We start from the raw sequence: 22,422 nt of genomic DNA on the forward strand, positions 1-22,422 counted from the left end.
GGCCCCTCTGGTTTCTCATCATTTATGGAGTCCTTTCGTATTGCCTCTTTCGAAGATTCTGACCAGCTTATTTTGTTCAGTTTAGTACATTTCAATCAATACAAATCTGTTTTAAAATATTGAAGGATTTAAACTGCAGGGACATCTAAAAAAATTGTTACATGAGACAGCAAAGTTGATTAAGGGACAAGAAATATTTATGTTCWTTTAAAGGTAAATATATTATGTATATTAACCTGGAAAAGCATGGACGCCTCTCCAATGTCCTGGCAGTTCCCTCTGGGTCCCTTTGTGCCCATGGCAGCAGAAGTGGCAGCATTTCCTGCACTCCGGCTGTTGTGTCCCTGGCTTCAGATCTCTGCTTCCCCACTAGCCCCAACTGCCCTCCCTTCCAACAGGGCTGGGGCTCTTTTATTCTTTAAAAAAATTCATTGCGGGTTGATTGCACGTCAAATTAACATAAAGATACTGTGTTTGAATTACTTTCACTCTTTGTGCATTATGATAGTCTATAATAATCTAAGCATATCTAAAAAAAATTCTATTCAGCCTTAAATATATGGGTATCAGTTTATTCAGTATTAAACCTTTTATTTGAGGGAATGAATACATGAAAATTTACTTAGGTCCAAGTAGAAAATTTCAGTGTATTGAATTACATATTGAAAGCGTGTTACAACCAGTGCAAGAACTCTGAGTACTTAAGCTATAACATAACATTAATGTTGTGTTAATGTAACCTTTTCCATTTAACGCAGAAATATATAGTATCATCATTTAATATTTACAGAGCAATACTCTGTAGAACTTGAGTTGTGAGTTTGTAAAGCTGTTAGGATAATGATGGAACTTTCTGGAAGTGAATTTGTTCTCCAAAGTACTTGCCGTGCTGGAATGAATTTTGCTTCTAGGAGCACCAGAATGCCTGCTGACTTTTTAAAAGACAATGGTCCAAGTTGGATTTGAATAAATATCTCATCAGCTTTCCATTAGCAAGTTGTAATCAGATCACTGAATAGTATTTTTGGGCTAGCTACATAGCAAAGGAAATATCTACTTTGTCGTTTGTCTTAAAGAAAATAATTTTAAAATTATCAAAGACACATATTTAGTTCTAATTTAATACTCTTCAAAAACCCSTTCAAATTAGTAGTTCAGCAGCAGGTAGCAGAAGGCGGCACATTTATATTCACTTACTCGCTCTTCTTTGCATCCTCATCCATCAGGTTCAGAGTTTCTGGATTTTTTGTCATATTTTTTATTGGAATGTTAATGGAAACATTAGTTAGTGGAAAATGTTAGTGGAAAAAGACTGTAAGAATATATTTTGAGGGGAAAAAAAAACAAAGGCAGCTAGAAGAGCATTTAGAGTAACCAAAATGGGTGCACTGATCTGTTGCTGCTTATGTTCAGATGCTGGCTTTTAGGAGATAATATTCCTAAACATCCCCTGAATGTGTCTGTTTCTCAAGCCTGGCTGGTTATTATCTTTCAATTATAGTCAAGTTCCTGAGCTGTTCCCGAACAGCAACATAGTTTTTAAAGCCTGACATTGTAATTTATGTGGCAATATTAAACTACATGTACTCTTGGTGTTTGAATAATGGAAGCAGGTCAATAGAATAGATGAAAGTTGAGGCTTACAAAGACACGAAAGGCAAAATGGAAACGAGCTATGTTTCTATCACATACAGCAGAAGGCAGAATACTTCTGTAACTCTGAAAATCCAGGGATGTCWTTGTTTACAAGAGAATGCATTGAATTAAACAGCAAAACAGCACATTTGCCCTGCAAAAGAAGTAATTTCCCTGCCTGTGGAGATACCTTCTGCTATTTTCTCTCATATTTGATTACTACTATATTTTTGTATAATGTATTTCTGAATACTTTCTATAAGATGAATTTTCCAGGAGTCACTGTCTATTAATGCTTGGGGTTAACATTAGTAATTGAGGCTTGACATAGTGGTATCTTCTTCTGACAAAAGCTTTTGAGGAGTGAGAATCCCTCCTATGGAGCTTTTTAAAAAAAAAAAATTCCCCATACAGTTAGAAAAAATGCTCTTTTGATTTAGTGAAGAGAGAGAAACTGTGTTCTAAAAGGCAGGCAACTTGCTGAGCTGAGAAGGGACCTCTGGATGAATTTATGATTTGCTGTCAACATCTGATGTTGCGCACAAACCCTCAACTCCTGTTCCAGCTCTTGTGTGGTGCTAAAGAACAGGAAAACTGTTGGAAATACAGAGCTGGAGTCTCTCCTTTGGGAGGAATCTCTGGCAGGGGCATAGCTAGCAGAGTCAGCTTCRTACCAGCACCTTTTACCTTCTAGATGTATTAGTGGTGGTTTGGTTTGGCTTTTGAGGGACTATGATGATAAGGGAGGAGATGTTTGCTTACGCACCATATGTTTCATTGGCAGAAGCCTTGCAAAGAGTGAGTTGAAGCTCATGTAGGTTTGCAGTAGCCTTGGGACTGCTCCTGTCCGYGCTAAGGACAGGAGCCAGCTGAACTGGGCTCTCCAGGAACAAGGGGAAAGAAAACAGCTGTAATAACATCCCCGGTTCCTCTTGATCTTGTGGTAAATATCTGGGGACCTTGTCTGCAGGATGCTGAAGTCAGTCACTGGATTACGGTAGATAAACCTCTGTTGTATTTGTTCTTACATTTGACATGTCTTCAGAAGGAAAAGAATATAGGAGAAACAGGTTTCCAAAGTCAYGGAACTGTCATTTTGCTTTGCTAGAAAAATGATAAGTTGACATACAAAGCATTTTTTGCCGTGAAAATCTCTATCACAATTGAAATATGAGTTTCATTTTCCATTTTCCAATATCCTGTAAACAGATTTAGGTCTCTGCCAAAAAACACTGTAGAATCTAAGGCAATGACTAGAAAATCATCCCTAGATAGAGGAAGTCTGAAGAATGAAGGTAGGACCTCTGTCCATTCATTAATGTCAGTGCTAGGATTGAAACTTGGCTTTTATATTAGTGGAATGCAATGTGAGTAATGTTGTGTTAAAAAAAAAAAAAAAAAAAAATATATATATATATATATATCTCCAGACTGAGTTGGAGTAGTGACAAACAAACATCTGTCTTGTTTCTCCTGTAAGTTAAGCAAAATTTGCCAGCCAGCAGCCGTGAATTGTGGAATATGGTGAAATTCTGCAGGCTTTAATGTAGAAAAATAAACTGCTGATCTTGTAATTCATGATTTTCTATATCCCCCACAGGAATTTGGGATAACTGACTTCCACTTTTTGGGTAATGACCAGTGTTTTTCTTATTAGAAAATGTAAGAAATGCTATTGTGTATATCTCTAGTGTTATTTATTTCTGGTCAAAAGTATGAAGAAGATTGTTTGAACCTACAAAAGTACAACTTGAAGGCTTTTCTGTGTCAAATTTATCCTTAGTAATTCAGCACTGTTGTGTGAAAACTGTCAGTTTTTAAACTGTTATGAAGTGACTCCAAATTATATAATAAAAGATATCCCTCCATGTTCATCTACGTGTTTCAAAGCAGTCAGTTTTCTCCATCATGTGAGTGTTCGTAGGCACATGTGTTGGGACAACCTCCTTTTCAYGGAGGCAAGTAGCTTGAGTCTATACATACAGGTTTAAACTGAGATTTGCTTCTTAGGGGACATTTTTGTGGTCCTCTTCCAGTGTTTCTGAGCTGCTATGAGAACATGATTTATAGGCTCTAAGTGATTATAGTATCAGCTCTCTGCTCACAGGGAAGAAGTGGGTCATACAGTCACTTGATAATCTTTTTTTTTTTTTTAAAGTCTTTTTTTAAATGCCTAACCCCAAACACACATGTAGCAGAAGTTTTCAGTGATCTCCAGGCTTATTTCTGAGTCGTTACTTTTCAAGTAACTTTTCTTATCCTCTAGGCATTTTTTATTCCTGTATGTACTACTTGGCATTTGTAGGTATTGAAATGCATTTGGCTAGATCATAGCTGTTACGTTAGCTCTGTCAGTAGTAACATGTCTTCTTTCATAACCCATCATGTATTGTCCCATAACAGATCAGTTGCTGTTGATTTAAAAAAATATAATCCCTGTGGAGAATTAGCAGGGAGCGGTCTGCCAATTCCATTGGGAGATTTCTTAAACCGGCCTTAAAAAAATATTTAATATGTCTTTTTTAATCCCCAACATGCAATTTTATTTGAGGTCATGTGCCTTGGGGAAGCACGAGTGCACTGCGCTGACGGCACTGTCTTCRTGCAGCCTCTACGTAATGTTTCTGTGAAAGAGCAGCTTGGTTCCACGGGAGCCCGTCGGGGAAGCAGCAGTTGTTGTGTCCTGGCATTGGCCGCATTTGAGTCTGTGCAAGACTCTAGAGCTGCAAGCGAAGGCTGCAGGCCAGGCCCCAGGCTGACCCCCTCCTAGTTCCTCTGCAGCTGCCTTTACCACTTGTAAACACTGCAATTACATTGCAAATATTTTATACTTGAGAATTTCCTTACTTTGCTAGTTTTTCTTCTTCTTCTTNTTTTTTTTTTTTTTTTTTAAGTCATTAGTGGTTCAGAGACTTTCTCAGCTAATTTGCAGGGCTCATTGATTTGAAAGTGTTTGATTTTTCCAGATGCTGCCTTGCATTTCCTTCTATTACAGGTTGTGCTTGTTCTGCTCGCAATGTTAGTGCTTTGTCTTAAATGTAGGACAAAGAATTAAGAAGTGTGTCTTCCTTTCTTGAAAGCGCATCTGTACCAAAGCATTTAGTGTATGCTTTGCTGAGAGGGTCTTTTTTTCAGAATTTGTTGTTAAAAGCATGTTCCTAGTGTTTATAACCCCACTGGCTATTGCACTGATCCCTGCAATGTCTACTGTCAGTCATTTTCAATTTGAATCTTATAACATCACTATTAACTTTTTGCTTTGTGCCTTACTTTCCTTTTTAATGTGTTATTGATGTTTAAATTAGAAGCTTGCCTCTCTTGCCTTGTTTTAAATCTGTTGTTTTTTCAGGTTTGTGTGGCATCCAGCAGGACTTTTGCCAGTGTTTTCAAACTAAAATGTAGTTTTCTCGGCAGTGATATTGCTTGTGCATGTTACACATACAAAGATGCAAAGGAAGGGAAAGGTRCCAGGAGATGGATTCTTTATAATTCTTGTCTTTTCTGATGGCTTTTTTTTTTTTTTTTCTGAAGAAAGTTACGAAGTATATTAGATATAGCAATAAATAAAAGTAATGGAAACARTTATGAAATCAAAAAAGAAACTTTTTCCAAATAAAAAGAGCCTATGGAAGATGGGCTAATTATATAGGCAAGGTTTTATTCAGAAGGGAAAGAATAAACTTGAATTTTGTTCATTTTTATGCTTTAGCTTCCTAGCTGAGCGCAGAGTCATGTAAATCAGGGCTAGGTGAAGCAGTGGAGCACTTGAAAGTGAGATAGTGCCTCTCATCCTAGAATCAGAAGGGAATTCAATGAACTATTTAATATGTGACCCCTTTCAAGTTTATTAAATAAAAAGGATTTCTTAATGTCTGAATTAGCACCAAAAAAGTTTGTAGCTGATGCTAGAGCTATTTGCTCCATTTATGACGTTGTGGTTCAGTTTAGAGGTGGGAAGCCAATGTCATCCTATTGAAAGCTGACCRAAAGCATTTCTTATGTGGGCTGGTGTCTAGTATTTGGGGATCTGTGAGAGCAGGATTTATTTATTATATATCTTGACTTAGATGGGAAAGAAGCAGGGCTAACGCTTTAAACAGAAATGGTGGTACAGGTTTTGCGTAAGGCAACCTTGGTTTGAGTGATAACTTGCCACCAGCAAACACTGACTGCCTATGTGCAGTACAGGTGGCAATGTGAGGAGCACACAAATATGGGACAGGAGCAGAAGGAATGTATTAGCCACACTGAAAGCCCAGTAGCTCGGCTTCTTTTTCCCAGCAGTAACACATGGCAGAAAATTAGACTTGTGGAAAACAGCAAGGTCTGCCTTCACCGGGGTGATGATGCTTGTGTTCTGTCCCTCCCTCCTGCCAACTGCTTCTAAAATGGAAGCTGTTCCRGAGAGGTTATTCCTTAATACGGATCATCCTCATCTCTGCTGTTCTGGCAGGAATACTGATTGAAACAGTAAGTTACACATTATGTTAAATTGCCCCAAAAATTCGTATTTGCATCTTTTTGGTTTTTCTTAAAAAAATTCTTTCTGGTCCTAGTGTTCTTTTTCCCATTTATCAGCTTGTTTCCTTTTCAGTGCTTTGATTTTGATGCAGTTCCTTATATTCCTCCCTTTCAAAGCACAGCACTGCTATGGGAACCCCCCAGATGTTTGTTGCAGTTCMGAGTGGCACAAATAGTTCATTTAGTTTCTTGCTAACTGAGCTTCCATCTGGCTTGTTGATTTGGCTGTGGATCAACTATCCCCTTATCCTTCTAGGGGAGGGATGAGATTGTGCATCCCCTCTACACAGACCGCAAATCACTGCTCTAGTGTCACAGGGATCTGCAAATTCACGGAAGTATCTTGCCACAGAATGACTCGGCCCRGAAGTTAGAATGAAATTTCACAAGTACATCTAGATGGGTTTGTATATTTGAATAGACACAGTCACAGCAGTGAGCCCATCCAAGAGCAGAAATAGTACCATATGTCTTCAGAAACTAATAGAGTGTCTGAACACTTGTTCTCATGTATTTGTTCAGAGGAGAAAAGAGCARTTAGGGTCCAGATTCGAAAGGCACTTGCGAAGAGGAGACTTGTGCGGCCCAGCAGTCGGGCGCTGAACGTACATCCGCAAGAAGGGCTGCCTCGTGCTCTGCTCTGCACAGGCTGCGTGTGCCCCTGTCTGCTCCAGCTGGCCTTGTGGAATCAGGTCCCTTCTAAGGCAATAGAAGGCACCGGAGGCTGTCTCAGCTGCATGTCCTGCTAAAGCAGCTACATGAGCCGTGTCATGTGCGGAGGGGACTGAAGCTGCCCCTTGGCTTGGAGCGGAAACTGGAAGTGTCTCCACAGCCAGGGCAGGCAAGGTCTGAATCACAAATAGCAAAGGCCTAGATGGTTTTGAAACTGCAGGCTTCTTGAGCCACAAGTGCCTTGCTTATTAGAGTTACGTCTGCGTAGTTGGAAAAAATCTGTCAAAATTAATACAAAGTAAATGTAAATTGTAATGATAAATTACACAGTTGTAACAGCCTTACAGATTATGAATTATACATTAGGAAAAATTACAAAAAATTCTTGAGAGAGAAAAAAAGAAAAGGTTTTTGATGTAAAATAGCTTCTAGTTTCCTGAAATAATTAACTCTTAGTTTGTATGGAGCTGGATACTTAGTCTTTGTGAATACATATTTTTTTTGCTCATTTAAAAATCAAATCCCATACAAAGCAATTCCGAATTACTTAAATAATATAAAGGTGTCTACCGTGTGATATTCTGCTGTTGTGTCTCATTACTGAGAGTTGCTGTTTCAAAATACATTTCCGTTTTGCTAGAAACCTTCAAGATGTAAAATATATTCTGCAATGATGTCCTGAAATTCACTAATAGATTGGCATGAGTTCCTAACAGAATCAGGAAAAGATCCATTTCTTTGAAAACTAGTATAGCCGAGCTGAAATAAGRAGAGTGTGGGCAGTAGGATTAGAGCAGGTGGTATCTCTGAGAAAGGGAAACATGGAGAATGCCATCTGGCCCGTGCCAATGTGCTGCTGAAAAAGATTGCTGTATTAAAGGAAGCAGCCTACTAACATTCAGCAGGGGCAGCAGGTGCATGACTGTCACTTTAAATGCTAGTGGTTTTTTAGGAGAGCAAGAAAATTCTCTGTTGTGAGAGGAAGAAATTGTTTCCTTGTCATTCATGGCCTCTGGTTACTGATTTAGATAAGTCCTCAGCTGATTCCCTTTTAGCAATGCAAAGCTGGTGATGAATCCCAGCTTCTCCTCTGATGGTGCGTCTGTCTGCAGTTGCAAATGTAAAGCCTCCTACGGATTTTCAGTGATCTGTTCCTTGGATAACTGGTGTTTCTCTTGGCACCTGAAGAACCCTGTATTCATCCCCRGAGATATCAAAATATTGACTGTGACAGCAGTGCCTGTATCACAGGCTGTGCAAAATGAGTCTGTCACATCACCTGTAGCGCCTGATAACCACCCTGATCATTGCCAGCTGAGGAGAAGCTTTGTGCTCTGTTGTGAACACGGATGTGGGATGCTATGGAAGTGATTAGAAAGGGGGATTACATTTGAAAGTGTAAAAGCTGGTAGCTTTTTACTTGGTTTGGTGAATGTGCCTGTAATCTTCAGAAAGAGCCAGTGAACTCTAACCAGGAAGACCACACTCARTACACACAAGATGGCTTGTGCTCTCTGAGTGGTGTAGGCCAAGAATTCTCATCTCTTGGTAAAGCCATTGTTTTACTTGTGCATACAGAAACTCTTGCAAACAAATCTGTTCTCAGTTACTTATTTATTATTGGACTTTGGGCAAATGAGTGAAGTTCCTGATTTTAAATGTGGCGTTTACTCTTAGATCCTCTGCACTTTRTAGGTATCTAATACTGGCCATTTGCTATTTCTGAATTCAAGAAGATTGAAAACCTTTTTGTATCAAACACTACTTAAAAACTAACTCTAGATTTCTTCAGAAAACCTTTCAAACATCAGGTAGTAAAATTTGACTTTTTTTTGACATACGACTTTTAATTTCCTACCCACCAGTGTCCCCATCTGCCTGGTGACTGCCTGAGCTGGCTGCTGAGGAGGCAGGAGGGWGGTCAGCGCAACGCTAACCTGGAGCCGGTAGCTCTGTTCCCACATTGCTCCAGGAAAACTCAGGAGAGGAAATAGCGCCGCAGAGCTTTCTGAAGCCCTGCTGTGCTGTCAGGGAATAGGGAATAGAGCCACCTCTACTCAGCGCTACCTAACTGGAGCTCTCTGTGGTCGAGCTTTTTAGGCCTCTCTCTGTGCCCTACAAGATAGTTGTGATGCCAGACATGTAATGTCTGCTGTAGGTGAAAACAAGTCCCTATGTGAACTTGTTGGGCTGGCTGTTAAATATCTTAAACTCTTTTAATGGTTATGTTCACACTGAATATTAAAAGCCTGAATCTATACTTACCTTTGCAGTAATTAACTCACTGTGATAGTCACCAYTCAGGCTTTAGGTTTCCAGGAGCTATGAACAATCCTTCATTCTCTTTTAAATGCTGGGAGTTCTYATTTTAAAAGTTATCTCTTGTATGCTAAATTTTAAATAATATGAACTTCAATGAATTTTACATAATTTTCTCCCCTAGCTTTGATTCAGCAAAGCCTGCAGTAAAAGGTAACACTGCTTAGTTGTCCAGGCTTAGCAGGCCAGTTTTTGAGTAAAGCTTCCTCTTTCCTCACTAGTTCAAATTTTTGGAATGATTTTGGGATATGCATGAAAAGAACCTTGTCTGTACACCACAAAATCTCACAACTACGTTCTGGAAGTTAYAGACTGAGACAGACTGGTTTACAATCCTGGACAGCGCCCAGTGTGGTTCYTTCTATATGCTGTGCTGCAGGTAGTCGTGACCCCTTCTTTGCCTACTGTTATATAGAGCTATTTTAATTTATATGAAAATCCACTTATGAAAGGTTAGACTTTCAAATACTTGATGAGTGAGTCGGATTTCTYAGTTTTCACAGTTTTCTGTTTTAAAGTGGAAAGTAATCCTCATGCAGTAGAAGTAATCTGCTTTTATATTAGCTGTCTTTGGCTTTCTTGCTGGAAGAACACTGAAATAGCACAGATTGTGAAATAGATCAAAAGCAGTACATGCAGTACTGAGTGCATTTTTGTGTATATTGAACCTCTGTCTTAGGATATTGCATTTGCAGGGGACTGAGTGTCTTTCCTTGCAAAATTAATCTCTCAGCCATTAGCAATGAGGATATTTATGAATTTCCTCCTAAATGCTGTTGAGAGCAGATACTCTGTTGTATTCCAAATGGGGATGTAAAAGGAAAGATGAGCTTGATCCACCTTATGCTGGGATAACCGGGCTGCTGGGCTCTGAGGTAGGGAAGAGATTAGAGGAATGTAGTTTAGAGATACGAAAAGACCTGCAGTGAAGGGGCACGACTACGTGGATGTCCAAGGGAGTCTCTGTGACGGACTGACAGCTCTCCTGTGCTCCTTGAAAGAGGACTGCATTTTCATGAAACCTCATTTCATAAAACCAAAGAAGGCTCCCTCTTTCTCGGGGACTAGAACTTTATCAGTCCTGCTGTGAGGAAAACAGTGCTGATTTTCAGCCAGATGTTTGAAGCAAAAGCTAGTTCTAATTTCTGTAATTTCAGTTTCCATATTAAGGGTAGGTTGGCACATAGCCATCGTAGTAGCAGTAAATCTGCTGGTACTACAACAGTTACTCATTTGTTCTGTAATATTAATGTTATTTCAGAGACAGTATAATGTGGAAATGGAGTTGTTGTAAATGGCCAAGGTCACAGTTGTGGTGGTGCTTAGAAAACGCACAGAGTTTTTGTTTTTTATATAGCATTTTATAGACAGTTAAAGCCTGTATTTCTAGCATATTTCTAGGATGAAGTATAATGACATAGTCAAATGGCATTTCTGTAACACAGACAAGGCAAGATGCTGCATTCTGATTCACTCAGAGAACTGTTGCATCTATAGATAGCAAATGAATGCATGAAACAGAAACACCACCATTTCTTAACATTTCTTTCTGGATTGGATGAGCAAAGCTTTATTTGTTGATTTTATCTTTTCTCTGAGCAGACCTTTTTGATGCTTTAGAATTGTCACTGCTTTTTCATCTCTTACAGATCTTTCTAATCCAAAATCCGAGTCATGAAAAGACATTTACTAGATGTTTTTCTTCACTTCTGTCTGGGATAAAGATCTAAATATTTACATGAAAGAACCATTTTGTATAATTATTTAGATGTTAGAGAAAAGATGGCCTAAATATCTTTATAGTGGGATTTCTCTACAGACAAAGTTAAATGAAATTGTTCACATTTGTAAGATTCACATTTATTAAAAAAAAATCTGTTAGTAATGTGCTGGCAGTGGTCTATCCATCATTACATGAATAATTTATACATATTTGGAGACCTGCTGTATGTCTTAATGTCGTTCAGGCAAATGCATTCATTTTACATCCAGACAGRTCAACCTTGCGGATAAAAATGTGGTTTACTTTCTGGCTTAAATCACTGTAATTGKTGTTTAAGGCCATATTATGGCCCTTGACTCGACTGTCTTGAGGCAATCGTTTCCTGTTGTGTTTCCTTTCATGCACCCTCTTTGCCTGGAGCGTTCGCCTGGGTGCTGCTGGAGAGCACGCACGGGCAGGAACCGCCTCTGATGCGCACGGTAGGAACCGGCTTCCACTGCTCCTGGCACTAACTCTGTGAGCTAATGAGAATAAAAGGCACTAGCTGTTTAGTCTGAGCCTTTCTTTCCTGCAGCAGCGCCCTGGAGATAACTGAATATCTTCAAGCATTTATAGTGAATTTGTAGTTGTGGATTCCCAGCTTTCCTGATTTCATTTCTGGCAGTTCATTTTCACAGAAGTGCTACTACTGGAACACGAAAAAAATGTTTGCAGGTGGCAGCAGTCTGCATAAGAAGGTGCCTAGAACAGGGCCATGGCTTTGCTCACCTGTGGGTGCTTCCACAGCAGCAGCAGCCCAGGAGAACTAGCCCGGGTTGGCTCGGCCTGGAGCAGGAYGGTGCCTACAAACAGGGTCCTTCGAGATAGCTTTGTGTCACTGCATTCAGCGCTGCTGGGAACCTGCAGGTTCTGCCTGTTAAAAGAGCAAACAAACCTGCAGTGCTGTAAGGCAGGARGACCAAGCCCTGGCCAGCCCGTGTGCATTTTGTACCCCAAAATGACATGTTGGCAATGTCACTGTCCAAAATCCTGACCCGTGTACTTGGAGCAGCCTTGCCTGGGAGGAAGGTGCAGTCGGCTCTGCTGGTTCCTGTGTAGCAAATGGCATCCTTCAGAGTATGAAGGATAGTTTAGGGGTGCATCCTCATTCACACACTTTCATGATTAGACTGCTATGTGTAAAGCTCGTGAATCTTTACCAAACTACTTCATTCACAGAAATCCATAATTGATTTTTTCACCATGAGACTTGTACTGAACAAATCAATTTTTAGCATCTATCTGAAAGCAGGGGCCATAAATCACTAATCTCACTCTAAACTCTTGGGGTTTCAGTAGCAGAATTTTAAAGTCTGACTAATTTTACATGAGGGGTTTATTTGCTTGTCCTGCTCTAAAAATATTCTTGTCTAGTACAGACTATATGAGCAGCTAGGAGAGTTTTTATTTTGTTATTTCACTTTGACCTAAGACTTTGACCATCTTTTATTAAAATGAAAAAGAATGGAAAACTGTGTTGAGCTTAATATTTCTTTTTTTAATTTTTATATAGTATTCTCTAAAATGTGCCACGAAATTTAACATTATTAGTGTTTGTTTAGTCAATTACTTAATTTGTATTCAGTTCACTCRTAAATACGTTGCTTGAAGTCAAAGCTCTACTATTTTAGATGCTGTAGAAATGTGAAGAAAAAGGGCAATCTGCTTTTACCATCTGCTACTCAGTCTTGTAAAGACACCATTATGTAGTTCATTTTATGCAGCATATGCAGACATATTCCTATTATACTAAATGTAATTTTGCAGTGTATTAACTGAGCATGTGTGCGGGTCCTTGCTTGAAGTTTTAGTTTGTGGTAAGGGTTTGTTCTCAGTATAAGGTTAAGTGGGTGTGTTGGTAAGAAAAAGCCCTGGGTTAAAACACATTTTGGGAAGGAACGAAAGAGACGATGACAGATGTGTACAGAGTAGCTGTCTCTTCAGCAAGCTGTTGTGTTTGCTTCTTTTCTATGTCATGAACTCTGAAGAACTATATATTGATCTTTTTATATTGCATAGAATATAGAATATATTGCATATTTGATATAAGACTATTTTGAATATATTGCATTATTGTATATTGCAAGAATACACTGCCTAAGAACTACCTATCACAGAACTACTACCCACCGTTACCAAGGGCATTGTGGCAGGGTGTCTTTCCGTGCAGATCTGTCCCTGAGTCACTGAGCAACCCGCATCAGCACATGAGCAGTCATGTTTCAAGGTGTCTGCAATTGCTGGACACCTTTGTTTTTTATTCTGGCTAAATTAAGATGGTAGTGCCTTAATTTGATCTATCATCTGTCAGAGGAACTGAGCAGATTTATAGGAGTTTGCATAACCGAGAATGATACAAGTTGCCCATGCTCTTGAGTTGGAGAGTTTCTTTGTCCTCTGTAGCTAAATTAGAAGTTACACTTAACCTTCCTTTGTGCAACACTTGTAACACCTCAGTTGATGTAATTACCCAAGATCTCTTCTTTCTTTTTATAGCTTGTTATTTTATTTTATCCACACTCCTAATAAAACAAAGTTTTACTTTTTAATAGACTTAAAATTACACAGCAAATCCTTAAACAATATGGATATCAAAAGTTAATTATGCAAAATTTGAAGTGCTCCACTGAGACCTTAGGACTGTCAGACTTAATTAATCAGTAATAATTGAAGCCTTCCAGTGCTTTTATTTTTATTTTCTATTTGGAATTCTTTTTTTTTGAGTGAAAGTGGCAATTATTTAACGTTTCACTGCAAATTCTCTCAGGAATAGAAGGTCCCAGTAAAAAGTGCGAAGCAATGAAGTTGCAGTCTGTGAATAAGCAGAAGTACCTATGAACTTCRCTGAGTTTGGAGCTGAGCAGCATGCATATTCATGGGGCTTGATGATTGTCACTGGTGGCTAATACTACCAGCTTCATGTGTTTCCTGCGTCTCTTCACAGGTCTCCGAAGTCCCATCTCTTGCTGTTTGCTCTTTGGGATATAGAGAAGACTCGTCGGGGGGGGGTACTGAAGAGCAGTAAATGGTAACACTTTATTTCTTTGTCCCACTGCATAGTCTCTTGTGTGGACTTAGGAATGTTAGTGTTTTGCTGGCTGCATTAACTGTTTTGCAAATGAAGGTGATAGTAATTCAGTGGAAAAATAGACCCTCCAAGTAGTGCACAGTGTGTGATCTATACCTGTAAATGATACTGAGCCTCAGATTCCCCTGGAAGAGAGAGCACAGGCTAAACCAGCAGTGCTTTTCTAAAGCATTGGCCATGCAGCTGGTGCTGCCCAGGCTGGGGCAGTGGGACAGGGTCCAGCCCCGGCACCGACTGCACTGGGATGTTGGGGCAGCCGCAGGGACCAGCTGGTAAAACACGTACGTTCATGAGACCTCGTTCTTTGAGCTACTAATAAGGAAAAAAAGAGCCACAGAAGTGTTGTTCCCATAGACCGTCAAAATGAGAAATGAAATCGAAACTTATCTGGAAACCACAAGGACGCGCGCGGAGAGGCAATCTGATGAAAATCCATCAGTGTGGCAGGGAGAGATTGTATCGCAGGCACTTCACCTGGTGGARCTGGTAGGACTTCGATGCTGCAGACAGTGACAAAATGCTGCATTTATTATTTGTGCATTTATGTCAAAGCTGGAGTTTGCCAGATTTGAAATACTTCTCTGAATGATATCCCACTACAGGGAGCTTTAAGTGGGAAACAGTGTAATTCTGTGATTTGAGTGTCATTTGCAATACGTCTGCTTCCAACAATCTCTGTTTGAGCATCTTGTAGTGGGTAAATTTTCCTTCTACAGGACAGTGATTAACRTGGACCAAGTGTTTTTGTATGTCGCACATCAAGCTGTATCACAGTAATGTTTGCTTCCTCCTTAGTGGCACGCATATTGTGGTCTGAGTTGAAAGTTATTCCAAGAATCATTTTCAGTCTGATAGCAACACYTTGCTACTAAGGATGGCAGGTTTTACACTATTATTAGAGGCAAATTCTTGTATGTATGTGAGGAAAAACTGAACTTCTTGAGGCGTCCAGAGTGACTGCATTTGTTTTGGTTACCTTTGCGACTGGAGATGGGGGCATTGCTGGTGCTTTTCACTTCCACACGTTAACTGTTGGTAAATGGAAAGCTATGCAAGAAAGGAGGTAAAACATTAGACTTTTCAAGAAAAAAGAAATAGAAAGAGGCTGTAGACCCTGCAGCAGTGGTGAAGCTGCTGCTGTGGTAGGATCTCACAGAGATGTTTGTCCAAATAACTGAAGTCCTGTGCAGAAAATTCAGATGACAGAATTCTTCAATTCACTGATTTTAGCACTGAGATTACAGCCCTGAAAAAAAAGTATGTCTGAGAAAATCTCTCTTTCAGAGACTATGTGCCCAATGTAAATTGATCCCTACTGAAATAAGAAGCTAAGAAAGAAAAACCTGTTTTTATTCTGACAGCTCAGAGCAGTGCCTGGGAGAATGACGGCGTCGTGGGCTCAATCACTCTTCCAGGTGACATTCCCATCGACGTTGCTCTGTTGTGTTTTCAGATGGCATGAAGCAGATTAAGGTCAAGTGGAAGATTTTGGCAGACTATTCATATTGCCTAATCAAATTCAAACACTTGGAGACTACCTTTGGAAATCGATGGTTAGGTTTAACTTGTTTTCCACTGATTAGAGAAAACTAAAAATTCAAACTGTGATTTGATTTCTATGAATATTTATATTCAGACAAAGTCTGTGTGTGTTTTCCCTATTTGTATACATAAAGCATTTAAAATATGAGAGCCTGTTCTCCCTATGTACTCCATGCCTCTCAATAGAGATGGAAAACACAGGTTCTCAAATAATGTGGCTCACCAAAGCATAGTGGTAGGCAGTGATTTAGAGGAAGCTCTATTTCATTTAAAATATAAACATAATAAAAGCTTGGGCAGCAGTGGGAAATTGTTATTGATTTTTATGCACGATGCACCACGGGGCTCTGACAAAAAGCTCATTACAGAGAGTCTCTGCCCACAACGTGTCCATATGTTTGGCCCCGGGCGGCCTTGTGCCGGTGACCAGCTGGACCGCGGCCTCCCGGGAGCCGCSGGGGGGTTGGTGAGAGGTGCGGGCGCTGCGTGAGCCCCTGGCCGGGCAGCACCCGCGGCCACGGCAGCACCTTGCACACGCGGCGCCTCCCTGGAAGGTTACCTGTTGCTGGGGAAGGAATTGGCAGCTAGAGATGGTAGGAAACTTTCTGAGAAAATGAAGCAGATTCTCAAATTCGGGATTTCCTTCGCAGCATCAGCCTCTTGTGAGTCAATTGCATCCCTGTACTGTGGAAGCTCCAGGAAGCCCAGAGGGRTTTCCCATGGGAAGTGTGCTCCACAGGAAGCACTAACCCTCTCTTCTGGGAGAAGAAGGACCAAGGCAACTGTCTGCTGTATCCTGCTGTACTTTGGAGTGAAACTGGTGTGTTAAGGTTAGGCCTGGGGGRCTATGGGGGTGCAGCCTGTGGGGTGCAGGGGGACTCTGCCCAGGGAGCAGTGCTGAGAGCCCTGCTCTGCTCAGCGTCTCCATGTCTCACCCATCCTGTTAGCAAGATGGGTCACTGAATCTGCCATGGCTCCAGGACCTTCTGCTTTGAAAATACTGGACTTCAGAGTTTTCATTTTTCTCAGAATTATTGTTTCTTAGAAACTTAGAAGAGAGACATACCAAATTAGAATTAAAAGGATATTTTTATGCATCACATATYTGGCTTTTGTAACTGGCTTTACTGGCCACAGAGGAGGTTCATCTCCCTACAGTTCTGTAATCTGTAAATCAAAAAGAAAAATGAATTTAGTAGATTTTTTCCTCTTTTTATTTTATTATTATTTTGGGTTTTTTTAGCTAATCTGGACATTAGGTAAGCTATTCGGGCAATTTTCTCTATCTTGGTTTACTAGTATATAAATGACTATAAAAACAAGTCAGATATTTCCAGGCAGTTCTTACGATGCATTCGACTAATTGCATCCCACTATTAACCAGAAATTCAATTTGCCAGAGATGTAGCAAACTTATAATTCACTACCAAAGCAGATACGCCTTTATTTTTTTGGCTTTTAAAATTTGTAACTTTAGGTTTATAGTCAGAGTCCTGAGACACCTTTAATCAGCTTTGGAATTTGAAACATTTTAGTGGCTTTAGGAGCTCTGATTGAGCTGCTTTTGGCAGTCACAGATATGGTGGCTGCGATGAATTATCAACCCACACTGTTCATCAGGCTGAGTCTGGGAAAAAAAAATGTCAAAGTTATGTGAGAAAGCTCAGCTTGAGAGGGGAAGGTCCAGCAATTGCCATTAAAATGTTACGGATGTGGTTCCAAATGACAGGGGGACAGCCTTGCACAAAGAAATCCAGACAGAACAGGAAAACCTTTCCAAAAGGACCTTAATTATTTTGACAGAAGATATTATATGCCAAATTTAAAAAAGCAGCCAACTCTAAAGCAGTTATAACTAGTGTCAGGACTGATTTTACAGTTTCTGGTGGTATTTCTAATGGTGACAAGAGTGATGTGAGATTCTGTAGGACACAGAGCATTATACAGTAGATGAGAACATTTCCTGTTAACTTGTACTGGGTTTGCAGTTTGATCCAGAAGAATTTCAATACCTTGCTGAACATGCTTCATTTCATACATTTCACCCTGTGCCTTCATTTCATACATTTCACCCTGTGCCACATGCTCTAGGTGTGCCTGCTTGAGCAGGAAGGTTGGACTAGATGATCTGTAGAGGTCCCTTCCAACCTTAAATATTCTGAAATATTCTGAAATTCTGAAATACACCTGTAGCAGCAATCACAAAAGCTCTACTGAGCCCAGTTCTGTAGCTGTATGTTGGCACCTACAGCTCTTATTTATTTTACCTTTAGGATGGTGCAAAATCTATGTTTTTTTTTTTTCACCTAGAAATATGGAGATTGTAAATAGAGACTGTCTTTAAACGATGAGGCTTGAAGTTGCTTTCCTTTGAATAACACTAATAACACTTAAACAATTGATTTTCGGTGAAACTCCTTTATTAATGAATAGACATACATTTTCATTTGATTAAAGAACATAGGCTTTTTTTYCCCCAGTTTTAAGGTCTCTGGAGTTCCTAATTTGTGAAGAAATGTTAAAAGATTTCTTTTCATGTGTGTTTAGGTAATTTGAATTACTTGAATTACATGAAAAACTTCAGTATACTGAAGGCAAAGCAGTTTGTTCTTCATTTGTGAGAATAAATGAATATGCATAAGTTAATAGAGTACACGTTGTAAAGAGTTTCCTCAATTTCATTATGCTCTTTTTCATCTTTTTCTGGTTTTGTCTCTTGTGGACAGTATTTGCTCACTTACCTTTTTCAATTTTTCTTTATTTCTTTATTCCTCACTATGGGGTTGCATTTCTGTAAGAAGACCAGATGAGACTGAACGTGGAAGAAGCAGCATGCAGGTGAGGGGCTCTGAGGAGGGGCAGCCAGCTTGGCTTAGAGGGGTGGGAGGCACCAGAAGGGACTGGGTTGGTTTTACTTCAATTCAGAAAATTACTGAACTGAGTAAAGTCAATTCTCAAAGCAAAGATGTGCCTCCTAGGGCAATATTTGGGAAAGAAGTATATACATGTTATTTTTATTGTGTTCTGCTTTCCCTCTCCTGTTTTGTCTTCTCTGTTTGAAAAGACACCTTGTTTTGTTTTATGCCAATTAAACTTGTTCCCTTCGGAGCCGAAAAGCCCTTCGGTGCTCCATGATCCCTTGGAGGTCTGCTGCAGCTGAAGGTCTCAGCAGACCCACGGCGAAGCTCTGGCCACCTCAGGCTCTCTGTTAACTTCTGAATAATTGTGCTTGACCTTGAACCCTGTATATTTTTTTTCCCAGTATGACACTTTCAGACTGAGTAAATGGCAGTGGCAATGTATCTAACTCTGCAGAGTTTTTATGGCTCAGCCAGGGAAGCTTTTAACTCTATTTTTTTTTCCAAACAATGTTTGGTACCTATATATTTTTATTATGTTGTAAAATACCAGCTCAATAATCAGCAGTTGTCCACAGTTCTTTGTAATCCTGTGAAACTTCAGAAAGAGTTATGTTCTTGTGGATCACAACAATATTTGAATTTAATTGTTTTGTTAGTGTTGTGAACCCTAAACCTAGATTTTTCTATGTCTCCGACAATTAAGTCCCAAATTTATAGGCTCATACTTTGAGCTCATTGTTCATTCTGTCTATAGGGTATTAAGCAAAACCAAAAGTTTTCTAAGAATTATATTCTTTGTAAAAGAACTAACCTAGTAGTTTAAACATGGGCTATGCAGATGTTTAGTCATGAGCATGAGGGTGACAAAGCACTGGAACAGGCTGCTCAGAGAGGTTGTGGAGTCTCCTTCTTTGGAGATCTTTAAAAGCCGCTTGGATGCAGCCCTGTGCCACGTGCTCTAGGTGACCCTGTGTGAGCAGGGGGGTTGGACTCGATGACCTCTGAGKTCCCTTCCAACCTTCGGCATTCTATGATTCTATGTTCTTGAAAGCAGCCACTTGTGTTGAGGGCTGGATCTCAGTACAGGGTGCTGAGCATCCCTGGCTCAGGTCAGCCCAGGCTATAACTGCTCAGGCTGTTAATTCAGGCAGCCACATTGAGCTGGCAGGACTTGTGTTTGTGTCTCTGTGTTTTCCTATGCAATCTTCTCCATGTCTCCAAGTGTCCATTATCTCTGTTAGAATAGAGATACACGGAGAGGAGAGTAGTTAATTCCTTTCAGTGAAAGAAAGCCTATCTGCTGGCTATGGCTCTTTCTTGGTTTTGGTATTTACCATGCATGACTGAGAAAGGTTGTCAGGGTAGTGCAGAGAAAACAAGGATATGGTAAAAACAAAAGCCCCAAACAATGTGTATGGCCTTCATGTCTGCTACATGCTATGGAAGGCCTGGGGCGATATTCCTAGAGCTGTTAAGACTGGTTAGGCTCTCCTGCACAGACTTGTGTAAAAAACAGCTTAATATTCAGCAGCTGTCAACTGTAGGCTCTCCTACACATTTGTGTTTTCCCCATCATCCCACGTGTGCTGCCTGCATGTTAGGCATAGTACATCCTGCTTTCTGTTTAGCCCTTGATGATTGTGTTCAAGCATCATGTTCCTTGCTGTCTATTTGACCCCAAAGTTTGTCAGGGTTTTCCAGGAGGAGGAAAAAGATTTATGGTGCTGACTTGAATTACCTGACTGTAATGACACTCACCAAACATCAGGGGGTTTATTTTCCCCAATGATATTATCATTGTCACTGATTTCTTTACTGTTTACTGACTGATTTCACAGAATCTTATGCCTTCCTGTAGGAAGGTCCATGGCATATTATCAGAAGTGGTAATAATTCCCACAGAAAATGCTTTACAGCTCCTCTGAGGGCTTGCAGAGTAACGGTCTGAACCTGAATGAAGCCACGGAGTTTGGCAGTTCAGGAGAGGAGTGTCCAGATTTCACTGAGCGCACGGGACGTGGCTTCTAATCTGTCATCATCCACTTTCCTCACTGACAATCAAGATTTTTTTTCCACGTTTGGTAAGAAAGATGCAACAAATTTAGTATCTGAAAAGTCTACCTGTTTGGAAAATCAAGGTAAAACATAAGAACAGTTAGGGTTTTAGAAGTGCACTGTTGCCAAAACTCATTGCTTCARTATACTGCTGTATGCATTTTTATCTGTTTTGTTGTATGCTTGCACTGAAATTTTTATTAGAAGGAATGTCTTTTTATTAGTATTATAAATATTTTTACTTCTTAGATCCACATAGTTAGGTATATGAGGTGGGAAGAAATAATTCTTAAAGATTCCCAAGGCATTTGCTACAAATTTTAGTTATAAGGAATGTTTTCCTTTACTTTAAGTGGACATTATCCAGTTGGAGTAAAAAAAAAAAAAAGCCTTTTATATGACTGCGAGAAGCAAATCACCAATACCAATAATGATCAATTCTCAAGCAATCCTCCATAAGCTGTAATTATTTAGCCAAAAATTATTAGTGCAGAACCATTGAATAGTGGAAAAAAAAAGTACAACTTGTTTACAGAAATGGAGTGGAAAAAGAGGTAAAGTTTATCCAATAAGATATTCATTGTACATTGCTAGCTTAATTCTCTTAATTTCCCTCAGTGTTTTGAGGGGAAATGAACTTATTGGTAACTCTGTATTTGAGAGAGAAATTTTAATACGAGAGAATGAATTCACTAGATACAAGGTTGAAAGGTAATGCCAATTTTTGCTATGCTTGGAAAAACTCCAGAGTTTTGAATTTTGATTGCTTCCAATATTTTGAGTAGGGGAATCGTGTTCTTAAAACTAATCTTTCGCCACCTGCAGACCAGGACAGATGTTGAATAATGGATAAATAGTTGTAAGCTGCAAATCAGCATTAATGTTGAACAGTATTGCTGATGCTGACATCGGCAAAGACTATTTATTTTCTAACTTGCATGTTACCCATATTAAACAGAAAGGGTTTTTTTTCCACCAAGAAAATTGTAATTTCAGGCAGAAGTAGTGGATTTATTTGGAATGCTGTTCTCGCTGTTTCTACGAGTGATACATGCATATTTGCACAAAATCAGCAAACTTATGAATGCTTTTGTGGCCATGAGAATGAATGAAGTCTGATCCTTTTCAATTTACGTTGATTTTTTTCCCACAAATATAACAGAAAGCTTATAGTACATCATCATCAGTAGTTGATTTGACTCCCCTCTGCTACAACTGCAGGACCTTCTGATKACCCTAAACCTTTGCCCATCTCCCCAAGACATCCTAGTAACTTTCTGTCTGCATTTAGCTCCCTTCAAGGCCCTTGTACATCTGACATCAGTCCTCTGTCAGATTTGCTTGGAATTGGCCAAGAGGTTAAAAAAGAAAGGGGGAAACTTGCAGGTAAATAGAGTTAATGGCATAAGCCTCTTCTCCTTAGGAAATCGAGACAGCACGTGCAAATGTTTGCAGAACCAGCCTTTGCTTTCCCGGGCACTTGTGTTGAGAATAACTGGTAATTGCTGTCTCTAGCAAGTAAACAGCACACCCTATTTTCCACATAATGATTAGTGGAATTAGAGCTTATACTCAATAGATTACATCTTTMTGGTTTATGTAAATCTCTAACTGGTACATTTGAAACTGTTTATAGAGAAACTGTAGTATCGTTATGAGTCTAAAGTAACAGCTATAATTTCCTTGAACTCCTCATCTGGAAGTAAGTAAAATACAAAGTTTATTATTTTGCCATGTGTTGGTTCAAGTCTTCAAATGAGAACTACAGAGAAAGAATATAGGGAAAGAGAAATACTGAAGTTTAACAAAAAAAAAATCAGTGACGTGATTATATGGAACAATATTTGAAATCTTTCCAAATTCTGTGATGAGCCACAGCAGAGGAATCACAGTAGCAGGAAAAATGGAAGCTCTGAAATGGTGTCTCTGCACAACAGGAAGAGACACTACTGTAGTAGGGGCTAATT

At 39.6% G+C, this 22,422-nt stretch overlaps 1 long non-coding RNA gene across 1 annotated transcript; it reads left to right on the top strand.

Moving 5' to 3' along the window:
* Nucleotides 1–15,378: 15,378 nt before the first annotated feature.
* On the top strand, nt 15,379–18,363 carry LOC112952851. The gene is made up of 4 exons (XR_003250480.1): nt 15,379–15,412; nt 16,190–16,201; nt 16,279–16,369; nt 18,338–18,363. It is a non-coding gene; the product is annotated as an uncharacterized LOC112952851 (long non-coding RNA).
* Nucleotides 18,364–22,422: the final 4,059 nt, after the last annotated feature.

Source organism: Nothoprocta perdicaria, unplaced genomic scaffold, assembly GCF_003342845.1.
Source record: "Nothoprocta perdicaria isolate Ctin4 unplaced genomic scaffold, notPer1 scaffold_41, whole genome shotgun sequence".
NCBI classification, from domain to species: domain Eukaryota; kingdom Metazoa; phylum Chordata; class Aves; order Tinamiformes; family Tinamidae; genus Nothoprocta; species Nothoprocta perdicaria.